General features: G+C 33.5%; 1 protein-coding gene across 1 annotated transcript in view; it reads right to left on the reverse strand.

Moving 5' to 3' along the window:
* LOC118185959 (uncharacterized) overlaps window positions 1-10,987 on the reverse strand; it is a 246,753-nt gene extending 235,766 nt beyond the window's left edge. Inside the window, exon 1 of the mRNA XM_085819720.1 lies at window positions 10,805-10,987. The gene's annotated coding sequence lies outside the window, so the exon portion shown is untranslated. The remainder of the gene's footprint in view (window positions 1-10,804) is intronic.
* Between the last annotated feature and the right edge of the window lie 1,552 nt (window positions 10,988-12,539).

Genomic DNA, 12,539 nt, shown 5'->3' on the forward strand with positions numbered 1-12,539 from the left:
AGTAAACTTTTAAAGAGATCTGACTCTAGAAGTGTTCTATCAGGTCAGAAAAGCGCAAATTCTGAAGTTATTCAATTATTCGATAAGCTGAGAGTAATTCCTTATCTTAGAAGCGTGAGAACATATGCCACCAAACGAAATGCTATATTATGTAGTTCATATTAACTCTGTGGAAGTTGCAATATCATTGAGGCCATTATTATCATTATTGATATCTGATATGAGCAGCGAGTATAGATTACCCGGCAGATTATTAAAATTTTTTGCTCTTCAGCAATGATCAAAACTAGATTGAGAGTGTTGCTATAATTTCAAATGAAATCAGTTAGAAATTAGACAACAAGAATCTTATTTGCTTTGTCCCTGAAAGACTATTGTTTACTTTTTGCTATGTTGCGTTGAAAACTTTAAAAGGCTGTATCACTTTTCAAATCACTGCCACCATACATTATCGCTCTGTTTTTTGAAGATATTTGAAGAAATTAAATAATGAAGAATCTGAATTAACGTATGCATGTTTCTCACATTGTGATAAAACGACGGTATCTAGAGCTATCCAATTTTGAATGACGTAATTCTACAGCGAATATGGGCATTTGAAGGCCCAAATTTAAAATTTGGAATTTCTTTATTATCGATTTCAGATTTTGTAAAGCTTTAACGAATTTTTGATTAACAAACTCAAGGATTTCAAAGCGAGCCATGGCAACGTGGTACAGAAAAAACATTTTTGTACCCAGAGCACGAGACTGCGTATCGGAAATTCTAAAGATATGCTCATTTTAAAATTATTTTGCGATATTGGATATTGCTCTTGAACTGAAGTTTATTATTTGAGCACGTAGAGCATGATATTTAATAAATAAAGGTAACACACAAAACGCTTAAAAAAAAAAACGCCCCTTCGGACGTAATTTAAAATTTGAAAACTTCCCTGATTTTTTTTTTTTTTTTCCTTTTTTTTTCCCCTTCTTTTTTTTTACTTTTGAACCGGGTGGCCTGAAATAAAAGTGAGTATCCTTCGTGATATATCTAATTAAAAATATTCACTATTTTTATAGAATGACGTTCTATATTTTTTCAATTTTTAAACAAGTAGAATATTTAGAACATTGCTATGTTAGTCTAAATGCATATTCTTTAATATCCTTATGTTTCACTATTCCACCTAGGCGATATCTATTGACGATCTCTACCGATAAACGATATCAAACGTTAAGAGCTTTTTTGAGCTGAATTCCTTCGGAACTTCTTTAATTAATTTTATTTTTTCTTTTATTTTTATTTCTTTATTTATTTTTCAACGATTTCTTTTTGTAGACTATTTAAAATCTGATGAACATCTATCAGTTGATGCTACTATTTAAAGTCTCTGCTCAGCCATACTTAAGACTAGCTAACGGACTTTAAAAAGTTCATTGTAAGAGTATTTAAAGGCGGAAAATTTCTTAGAATTGGCTCTATTTTACGTTTTTTTTTTTTTTTTTTTTAAAGTAAGCACCATCTCATTCCACCAAACTTATTTAAATTTCGGGTATTTCCAAACTGTAAGTGGCATCGTTCTTTCAGCAGACAGCTTGTGGGTGTCAAAAGCTTCCCATAAACACCAGCAGACACTGCAAATTCTCTCTATCAGGACGACTCCCGTTAGTCAAGGTGACCGTTCCGTTCCGGGTATTCACGGTTGCGGTTAATTCCGCTGCTGCCGTTCGTTTCGGAAGAGCTAACGCCCGCTATTATGCTCCCTGACAGGCAAAGGTTTTGACGGCAATTAATGAAAGAGTGAAATTTGTTCGATGAAAAATTAGTCTTCGTGGGAAAAGGTTTGTTCATGAAATGAACGCGCATGTGCAAATAGGGTCTCTAACGAGAGAATGTCAAGAATCTACCTCTATAAATGAAGAAGAATGCCCGTGTGTTTGTCTTTCCTACAAATCTACAGTTTTGTCCCAATTTTGTTAAATTTCAGCAATAATGGTTATTCATAACCTTATTATTCTTTCCCTGCTTGGACGACCTACGTGAGAAACGCTATAAAATAATGTTTCACACGAAGAGTGCCACCAGCACAAATGTGCCGCCGAGGCGAACTGCCCCCCCCCTTCTAGCTACTCTAGTGCTTGAAGGCTCTCTATGTATAGAGAGGACAGACTTCGTGAAGAACTTACTAAGGCAAACTAACATATATATCGTATATTTTAATGTAATTATTTTTTCAGTGAAATATAATGAACAAACAAATAATATATATCCAGTAATATACGCAGACTGTTCAAAAATGGAACAAAGGGTGAGTGCTGCAGCAACGAATCAGAAACATGGCAAGAAAACTGGAGGGAAACAATAATGTTCAAGCTAATAAGAAAGCAATTCGCATTTCAAAAAATAAATAGTTTGAAACAATTTTAATGAAGTCAAATACCGATTAAACTTAGAACTTCAAAATATTTACCGCAAAAACTCTATAGTACAAATCATCTTGAATCTCAGTACTACCCGTCCTCAAATAAAATTTAAATCAAATGGTTTGAAGCCCACGGTGGCTTAACAGGATATGAAACAGCAGATCCTCTTGCTAATATGAAACAATATATGAAATATAATATGAAACAGCAGATCCTCTTGCTAAAGATTCAATTAACTAATCCAACAAGTGAAATTATCAAGATCCCATGGTTAAAATCTTTCTTAAAGGGAAAAAAAAAAAAAAAAAAAAAAAACTGAAGAAGTGGGAAATAAAATATGGCAAGTTGGTACCACACTCAACAAGGCAGATATCTTCTTGATATAATCCTAAAAGTAAAAAAGCTAGCAAATTTCAATAACCCGTATATCAACTACTACCTAACAGGGCACGGTGTCTTCCATACATTCTTTTTTATGCCAGAAAAATTTCCAACAAACAGATGTGTATTTGCGGGAAAAGAGCGGACCCTGATCTGACAAAGACATCAAACGTCCATCAACAAATAGGAAAGCATTCAAAAATATATCATAGAAGTAAATTATCCAAAAATCCAAAAACAAATAAATAAATAAATAAAATAAATATGTGCAAAGTAATTCAGGATCTTCGGAACATGGATACAAGATCTGTGCCAGGTTACTTAAGAAGATAGTAATATAACAAAGCCAATATTTCAAACTAACAAATATGTGATTGAATTATATCCAAATGATTATCATTTATACAAAATTCAAGTTTCATTAAAATGGCGGGCGCTGCTGAACTCCGGCACTCAAATGGAGTGTTCCATGGTCTCCTGGCGGTTCGCGGGGTGGTGCCTGGGAATCGGTTGCGCTTTCGTCCGCGGTGCCTGGAGCCTCACGTGGTCCCCTTGACGGGTGTTTTTACTAACATTAGCTAGACTCAGCGATACCTCAATAACCAATGGTACTGTAGAGGGGTGACTTAGTTTCATGTTATGTTATATTTGTAGTATAAACTCAAAAACACCATGCAGTGTGTTCTTTCATTGCGGTGTATTGTGATAAAATATTGACACATTTAAGTACGTTATTATTCGAAAAGGGTAACATTTAAAGTGTACTGGCACCTTAAATATCGTGGATGCATTAAAAGGATGCTAGCAGTTTTAGGTAGGCTATTGCTTGGAAAGGAGAATACTACTTTATAAGGCTACTCTAGTATAGAAGTGTCTGCACCTTTATGGCGATCAGTTTTGAGCTTAATGAAAGCAACCTAAGTGTGTTGGGACTTTTTTGCTACGCAAACAGGATTTTTCACAGTAGAAAATTCATATTCGCATCCGTCAGCTAATCCAAACGCTATTAATTAGCTAATCTAAAAAGATGCCCTTTTGCTCATATAAATGATTTACTACAATTAACTAATTCAAAAGGTAAGTATTATTTAATGAATTACTTTTGGATTATTTCATGCTTTTTGCAGTACAGTGTACTCTCGATTATCCGGGCTACTGCCCGGAAAGCAGGTAACGGATGACTGAAAATGACAAATAATCCAAACTATCAATTCTCGTGCATATTGTATATGTTTACTTCTTAAAAAAATCAGTAATTTTGCTTTCAAGTTCAAAAATTAGTGATTTTGTTTGTTAATCAGTTTGTTGAATTTCACTGTGTAATTTTGAATTATTTTTCAATAAAAAAAATTAAAATAGCTTTGATCAGTATAGTGATTAGCAATGTTGGTTTCTGCATCGTTGAGCTCAGGTTCGAATCCTGGAGAAGATTTGGATGTTTGTAAGTGTATAGTATCTGTGGTATGGGAGCACTTCAAGTACTACAGAGACGAGAGTCCTCTCAAGAGGTTGGCTGTATTCGAATTGTTTAATAATTCATGAAAAGTTTGCGAGCCAAGTCCATATTCTTCGGCGAGATTTATCATCCTATTCGCTATCTTCGCATCTTTCATGAACGTTAAGTTTTCGTTTTAATGTTAAAACAACTATCTTGTGTTTAGTACTTGTAGCGTGCTCTTTATTCATTTTTTTATTTTAAAATTTTAAATCAATTTTTAAAAGAATAAGGAGATTATATGCATAAAACACACATAGTGTGAAACAAAAAAATCTCACTGATCAACCGAAACGCTGCCTTCACCTATGCATATGCAGAACGAATTGTACGATGCTATCGTTGAAACTAATCTAGAGACGCAATTCAGCTGTTCTTAGAACATGCTCGGACTTGGCACGTGTTTGGTTTTTATATACCCTCGGGCATAAAGCTGAATTTGCATGCATGAGCACTGCCATCTATGGATAATCCGCTCCTGGATAACTGCCTATTTAATTCTGAGTTGGAATTTCTTAGATGTATTTTATAACAGAAGATTATTTTATTCTAAAAGATTATTTCTGAATTAGTGCATCATAAAAGTTAATTTAGAATTCTCACATACGATGCATGTGAATCCAATAATTCATACGTATTTTTGTATTGCTCATTTTATTTGAATTATCACAATAACTCTTTACTTAGCAATTACTTAAGTTTGCTGTCATATAAATGGACTCATCTTTAGAGTTTTTTAACGAAAATATTGCCGCCCAACCGGTTAATGGTTAGTGATTCTGACTGCCGTACCAAAGGGCCCAGTTTCGAAGCCCGGAAAAGGCATGAATGTTTGTATTCGTATAGTGTCTGTGCGGCATGGAAGCACTCAAAATATGCGGAGAGCTGAAAGTCCTGAGAAGTTGAAAGTAAGGAAGGAAGGGTTGAAGACTCTCAGGCCCATACCTCCTGGTGCTCTCCTTCAAAATTGGGGGGGGGACTAAACAAAATCGTACTGTGATCTGTATAGCGCCCAAGGCTCTTGCCAACGATAGGCCCAATCTTGACTCCTTGCCACGATGAGCTTCTTGGGCTTCTTCTGATATCAGATAAGTGAGATTAGTCACAACAACAGCGAAAATATTAGAACACCCTCAGTTCTGTCTTTCGATTTAGTTCTAAATTTATGTACACATGGCCGAATGAACAAGACTACTAACCGCTGGTAATTCACACCAGGTTCGAAGCTCGCCTCTGTATAGGTTAGATATATAAAGCCATATAAAGTTTAGCTGGATAAAGTTTTGCTTGTATGCAATGGGAATACAAATAGTCGTGTGTATGTCACAGCTTCTCAACTACGGGGGAATTCTTCTCTAGTAAGGAACTTCCTAATTTCAGGGGGGAGGGAGGAATGCAGTCAGTCTTTTATTTACCAATTAAGTCTTAAGTTTTACTTTATGAATGTCAAAAGCTACTTTTAATCAAGTTTTAGTATTTATCAATATTTTCTACACTTTTTCTTGCTTAATTCACAAAACTCATTAAAAATAATATAAATTTAAATAAATGTACATATATTTTTCAAATTTTGGACAATGATTGTGTAGCAATGATGAAAGGGGTAATGGTTGAAAAACCACTGGTATATACACTCAGAAAAATCTTCTAAATTATACCCAGCCTGAGTGCTTAACGTAACAGATTGCTTTTCTACCTGATTATAAATAAATTAATAATAAAGACGAAAACTCTTCGGCAATTAAGAAGTGTAAACTCAGAAGATAAAATTTCAATCACTTTTATTTAGCATAATTATTACCTTATTTTTACTCATGTATTTATCTCCCCCCTTTTTTAACTAATCGATCGAACGAAAATTGGAAGGGCAAAAATTAATAACAATAAAATAATTTAATATTTAATTTCCGAAGGAGGCGGTTATAGTAAAAATAAAACAAATAGAAAATATTCATAGATAAACTACTGGTTACTATTGCAATATTATTTATTTAGAAGAAACCTACAGTCCAGTAAGAATACCTAGTAATAAATAACTAGCAGTTACTAAGTAATGCCTAGGAATAAGTAACTAGTAATTACTAAGCAATAAGTAATATTCATAGGTAATATGATAAGATGTGTTCATTTCTACTTCTTGTACTTTGCGTTCTAGCTTTTATTACGGTATTACTTGTATTATCTAGTATAAGTCGTACAGTCTTAGTATACGTTGTTGTTCTTATTATTGTTCTTATTGTTTTGTTTATGTCTCAAATCATTTAAAGTTCACCATTCGGTCTGTCTGCAATCATGAACATTAGTTTTCTTGAATCTTCTTCATTGTTATTGCTTCATCCATCAGAGCTCATGCATCCAAAATCCACTAGCAAATATATTACTGAGACAAGAGTAAACACAAGGTACATGAATCCGTTTTTAAAATTTGGAAACGTACTTACTTTCTGAAATTAATGACTACTTAAAAAGTTTCCGAAGCTTGTGTTAAAGGGAAAAAATAATGGGAAAGCTAGAGGGGCAGTCCGCCCCGTGCTGCGCAATTTTAGAGGCGGCATTTTTTGGAAAAACTTTATTTTGAAGATTAATAATCTTCGAGGCAGCTGACAAATATCGAGATTCTGTACTGCCATACGAAATTAAATTGAGAAGAAAAATAGTTTTGCTCTAGATAATGTATTCAAAGGAATCACTACGAGACTTCAGCAGCTGCATCTTTTGTTATATCTTTCTTATTCTTCGAAATTTTTAAATGCAAATTACGAATATCAACTAAATTACAATCGCGGTGACATTCCTAAAGAATAATTCCTCGTTTAGAAAAAAATACTTCAGAGTTTTAGTTCCATTACTGCTAGAGAAATCGAAACAGGAAAGTGAAAGGGCAGTTCCTTCAAACTTTTGCATTTTGTTCTAAAAACGCAATTCCCAGAACAAAGTTCAAATATTATAATTACCACTAAGAACTTTCCTCTCAATTGTTGTAAGTGTTGCTAGTCGCGAGAAGCTTTTCCTAAATAAAAATAATTTAAGAAGCGTTTAAAACTACAAATATATATTCTACATTTAAGAAATCTTTCTCTGTTATCTTACATTAACAGCAAGAACAATCCAGTAGGCATTTACAGTGTCATCGATGGGTTTGCTATCAATTTATAATATAACTTTAAAAATGTTCGAATTAATGTTTTTCTTCAGAAATAAAAGTAGAGTTTAAATTTATTTCCCTACATGTCGGTATGGCATTTTTTTTTTTTTTTTTTTTAGTTATTTTTTTATATACAAAAGAGACGGAAAATTTCGAGGACTGCCTCGGTCGGCAAAATTTCTAGCTACGCCACTTTCTAGCTGCGCGGGAGTAAATATGGTATTAAAAATCGCTTGTTTGGTTATTAATACTTACGAAAATTACTAACTCTTAATATATAACAATTTTACACATGACATAGTTAAATATACTGGCATTTGGTATACTATATTTTTTTATTTATGTAGTTCAATAAAATATTTAGTAGTAATTTAAATATTTTTATAGAAAGTTAAGGCTTCTTTTAGTTTTAAAAGAATAGCTTATACATGCCGAATAATTAAGCTACGAAACACTGGTAGTTCGTTGCGTTGCGCTTTATTGATTGCATTTCGGAATGTTGTAGGCTAGCGATGTATTATGCGTATAAGTGATAACTACATTTAGGAAGTCTTACATGAAGATTGCGAGCTTTATAGGCAACAAGTAGTCTTTTTCTACCATTTTATCGATCGATGTCTTCAAAAAATTTTCAATGTCTTGTTACCAATTATTTGGTTCGGATGGTTTAACCAATGGATTTTAAGGTACTGATCGACTCAGTGTTTCCTCATCTCGTCCAAAAAGGAATTTGGCCCACCAGTGGCCGAGCAATGAAGTCGCTGAACAGTGGTAATTCGGTCCAGGGGTTAGAAAACCGGCTGAGCGTTTGCGTAGTTTTTTTGTAACGTGTATACGAGTCAGTTTCTCTTAGACAGTCCTCCCCGAGGGCATTCTTTCTCTTTGGCGGCCTTCTCCTTAGGCAATCGTCAGATAACCCTCGAGTGCTTTATCATAATCAAATAAACCCAACGAAATCGAGCAAAAAGGAATTCTTTATAAAATTTGGAAATATTTTAAAATTTTTGCTGTGGAAGGGGAATACAAATCATCTCACGAATTACTTTTAGAAAATATCGTCTCATCCCCCCTGATCTTTCATTAAAGAGGGGAAATATGGATGCCCCCCCCCTTTTTTTTTTTTTTTCCTTTCCTTAATCTGTTTCAGTGAATAAGAAGTCAGATACGAATAAAAATGCATTTTGGAAGAAAAAAAATTTCCTTTGAAACAGCCCATATGTTTGTGAAACAAACAAATTGTAACCTTTTTGTTGGGGGGAGGGGGTGGTGCCGCAGTATAGTGATAGTGATTGCATGATTAAGTATGTTAATACGTAAATTATCATAGAACTCTAATAATCAAAATTTTATAAAAAATATTTGATAATTATTGAAGTAATATACCATTTTTATTCCTATAATGATAATATTCTCAAGGAACAGTGTCACTTTCAGCTATAGCAGGAGCCGTTTGTTGCGATTATGTTTGCCCATGATTATTCTGATAATATTAAACGAATGATAATGTAAATGATAACAAAAACACCCTTCAGGACAAGAATGGTAATTAACGTATGTAATATAAATATATGTAGCCAGAATAACATAAATAGCTACTTCAACAGAATTTTAACAAGAAGAAAGTCGCTCCTAGTACATTGCTTGTCAGCATTAAGTTCATTTGTTAACCTGTTTTTAATGTTTATGGAATTATTTGCTGATGTTACACCACTAAGCTCAATACTCAGAGTGCGTTCCTTTACAGGTAATTCACCGGTTTCATGTTTACGTTCTTCAGAAATTTTATTACATGATGTGTTTGGATTTGTTTCAGAATGCTCTTGGCAGATATCTTCTGTCGAAAAGAGATCTGGTCTGACCGTTCTCGAAATCTATAAAGTTATTTAAAAACCTCTACCAAACAAAACAATGATTGTTTTATTGCCTAGTTTTAAATGGTTGCCTAAAATAAAAACCAAGCTACTGACTTAATCCTTTACTTGGTGCATTTTTCAATGATTTAGCAATTTTTAAAATTTATTTTGACCTTTTTGAAGAATTTACTTAGGATTGAAAAGTTCATTCTATACTATTTTGATAACATTAACCGAATGGTTAGTCAAGCGATGTATTTTCTGTATTACTTCGGCACTTCGATAACATTACCCGAATGATCACATTAAGCGGCGTCTGCTGTATATACATAGAGGACTTTCTATATAAACCACTTTTTTATGTCATGCAAATGAACCTACTTTATACGTTATAAATAAATATCAAGATAAATGCTAAGCAAAAGACAAACATTTAATACAATGGTAAGACCATACTGTAATGTTCCGATGTCGTATTTGTCTTTATTACGGTAGAACTGTGACAATTTACTACATGTAATAATGTAAGATTGATTTCATACAGAACAAAAGCTTCAAATGCATGCATATAAAGCCTTTGTATTCATTCTTTGTAAATGCGGTACTCTTATTTGCAATTAACTGAATTAAAATGGCATATTTTTCGAATTCTGTACCATGAATATCTCTGTTCCTTAATTTTTATTACATAATCAATAGCATTTCCTTAAAACTCATCTTAGCTGACCAATACTCGTCGTCCAGAATTTTTTTTTTTTTTTTTAATATAGAATTGACTTTCATTTCGAAATAGCTGTTCTTGCAATTTTTTAACTAAGTGCATTTAATAGTATTTTTAAATTAAGCGAAATTCAACTTTAGTTTTACAGAAAAATTCTGCATTTTGATGGAGGCCAGCAAGGGTCCCCTTCTTCAAGGAACAATAACGTCCAGATATAAATGTAAATATTATAGGGAAAACATCTATTCCTCCTGGTTTTTTTGGGGGGGGGAGAAAAATATTCTATTAAAATGTTATTGAAAAACGTAATATATAAAATTCATGAAAGATACACAAGCCAGTATTAATACAAATCTATCCAGAGCAACTGACATAGGCCTCTTGTTTTCAAGAAGCAAAATATTGTATATTGTATTTGTTGAAGAAAAAGGAATTAAGTCACTTCGTCTCGAAATTGACAGAATTTATATACAATATATCCATATTTTAAGGTTTCTTCCCTCCTTTGATAAATTTTATAAATTCTCCAGAAATGTACAGATATTTTTTTTAATTAAAATAAAATCGTCAGCAATTTAATTCTGATTCCAAACTTAGGTGCTTTCTGTTGTATATATTATTTGCAGTTATCATCGGTTAACAATTATTAAAAATCGAAGCATAAAACTCAAATTATCATACACTTTAAAAATTTTCAGATGCAGGTAATATATTTCTATACTATTTGAAAATTCTTCTCCCAGATAATATAACAATAATTAATCAATAAAAATTAACCAAAAAATAATTAAGTAAATAACGTACCTGTTGTATTGGTAGCTTTCACGAGCCAATGGAGAAAACATTTCCTCCAAAACACCAACCACCGGCCAATTACTCTGAGTAATTAGTAATAATGACTACCCTGGAGCTTCAATTATTATTAAAAGGACCCCCAACCGCGCGTAGAATTTACGGTAAACCACAGCCGATCCCGGGTCCGGCAGGTTTAGTACAGTGGCAAGTTACACAGTTGCTCACGGGTCGCAGTAGCCGCAGCCCACCATGGCTTCCTATTGGTAGTGCCGTTGCTTCTACACCCCGCCCGATCAGGAGCAGGGAGCCAATGGGGAATCAGCTTCTGCTCACAGCTCCCAGAAGCCGTTTCGAAGCGCTACTGACCACGCCCCCTTACAGTTATGCAGAAAAGAACCACTGAGGGCGAGTTTGGATGCTTATTATACTTATTCCCCCCGAACCCCTGATCCCACCCATGAGGGATTATAGCGGGGTGGGGTTTTATGGTGAACCGCAAGAGAGTTGGAATTGTTTTTAGTTCTAGTTTTATTTATCATTTTTTACTTTTTATTGTTGTTGTTATTCTTGTAGGCGGTTTACCATATCCCGTGATTATTGCGTTTTGTTTTGATTGCTGCTGCGGCAGGTGCGTTTTTAGCGCAAAACACCTGTCGGGGTTTTTCGTTGGTTGAATTGTGTTGGTTGCAGCGGGTCGCGAACCGAAATTTAATTGATTGTTCCGTGTGTGTGGTAATCAGTGCGAATAGCGTGAGGATTTGAATGATTTGATTTCGACTTTTTTCTTAGCTTGGACCGAGAAGGGCACCTCTTTTCTTTCAAAGCGAATAATGAAACTGGATTTTTCTCTGGCGAAATAGCACAAAGCTTGAAGAATACTGTGCAAATTTCATGCTTGGATGCTTTGTTAAAATATCTGGTACAGGTACATATCTGGAATTTAATATCTGTCAGTAAATAATGAAGAATCTGTACGTACAGTGGCTCACATTTGCTTTCGGACACTTGTGTTTTTCAGTTTTATTTACAAATATCAGTTACTAAATGCTGTCGAAATGAATTTATTTTTCTTTCCCATATACTACTGATACTCTCTTTTAAAGTCTCTTTATTTGGGGGAAAAAAAAAAAAAAAAAAAAAAAAAAAAGTTATTAAATACTTTTTTTAATTATTCACTATATTTTTAATATTGGACTTTGAGTATTTCGTTCAATAGCCTTTAGCTAAAATAACACTTTTCATCCACTCTGGCGCAGGTTCAGCTAATTTTTTTATTTTTATTTATTTATTTATTTATTTGTTTGGTATAAGGATGTTCTATTTGTTCCATTCCTACGTAACAAATTGCATTTAAAGGAACTTTCCAAAATAATATACCCTGTTTCCTTAATCTTTCCCTCTAAATTTACAGATTTAAATAAGAATATTATGAATTCATTTTCATAGGATATAAATAGGCAGATTATAAAGGCAAATTTTTATCTCTCTAAATTTATAGGATTTAAATAGGAAGACTATGGAGGAATTTGGATAACTTTAGGCCAGTTGTGTAATAATTACAAGCGAATATTTAGGGCTGTATGTTTAGGATCGTTATTCTGATAGAGCTTGAATGCATTTTGCAGTCTGTGTTAGATAATAAAGAATTAGCATGTATGTACGTATGTAGTATATATGTACAGTAAAGTCTTGTGTCTTGGGAACTCGACTTCCGGCTTTTCGACAATCACTCCTTTAATAGCTA

This window comes from Stegodyphus dumicola, chromosome 1, assembly GCF_044657685.1.
Source record: "Stegodyphus dumicola isolate Sdum_Otavi_A_Nest chromosome 1, ASM4465768v1".
NCBI classification, from domain to species: Eukaryota; Metazoa; Arthropoda; class Arachnida; order Araneae; family Eresidae; genus Stegodyphus; species Stegodyphus dumicola.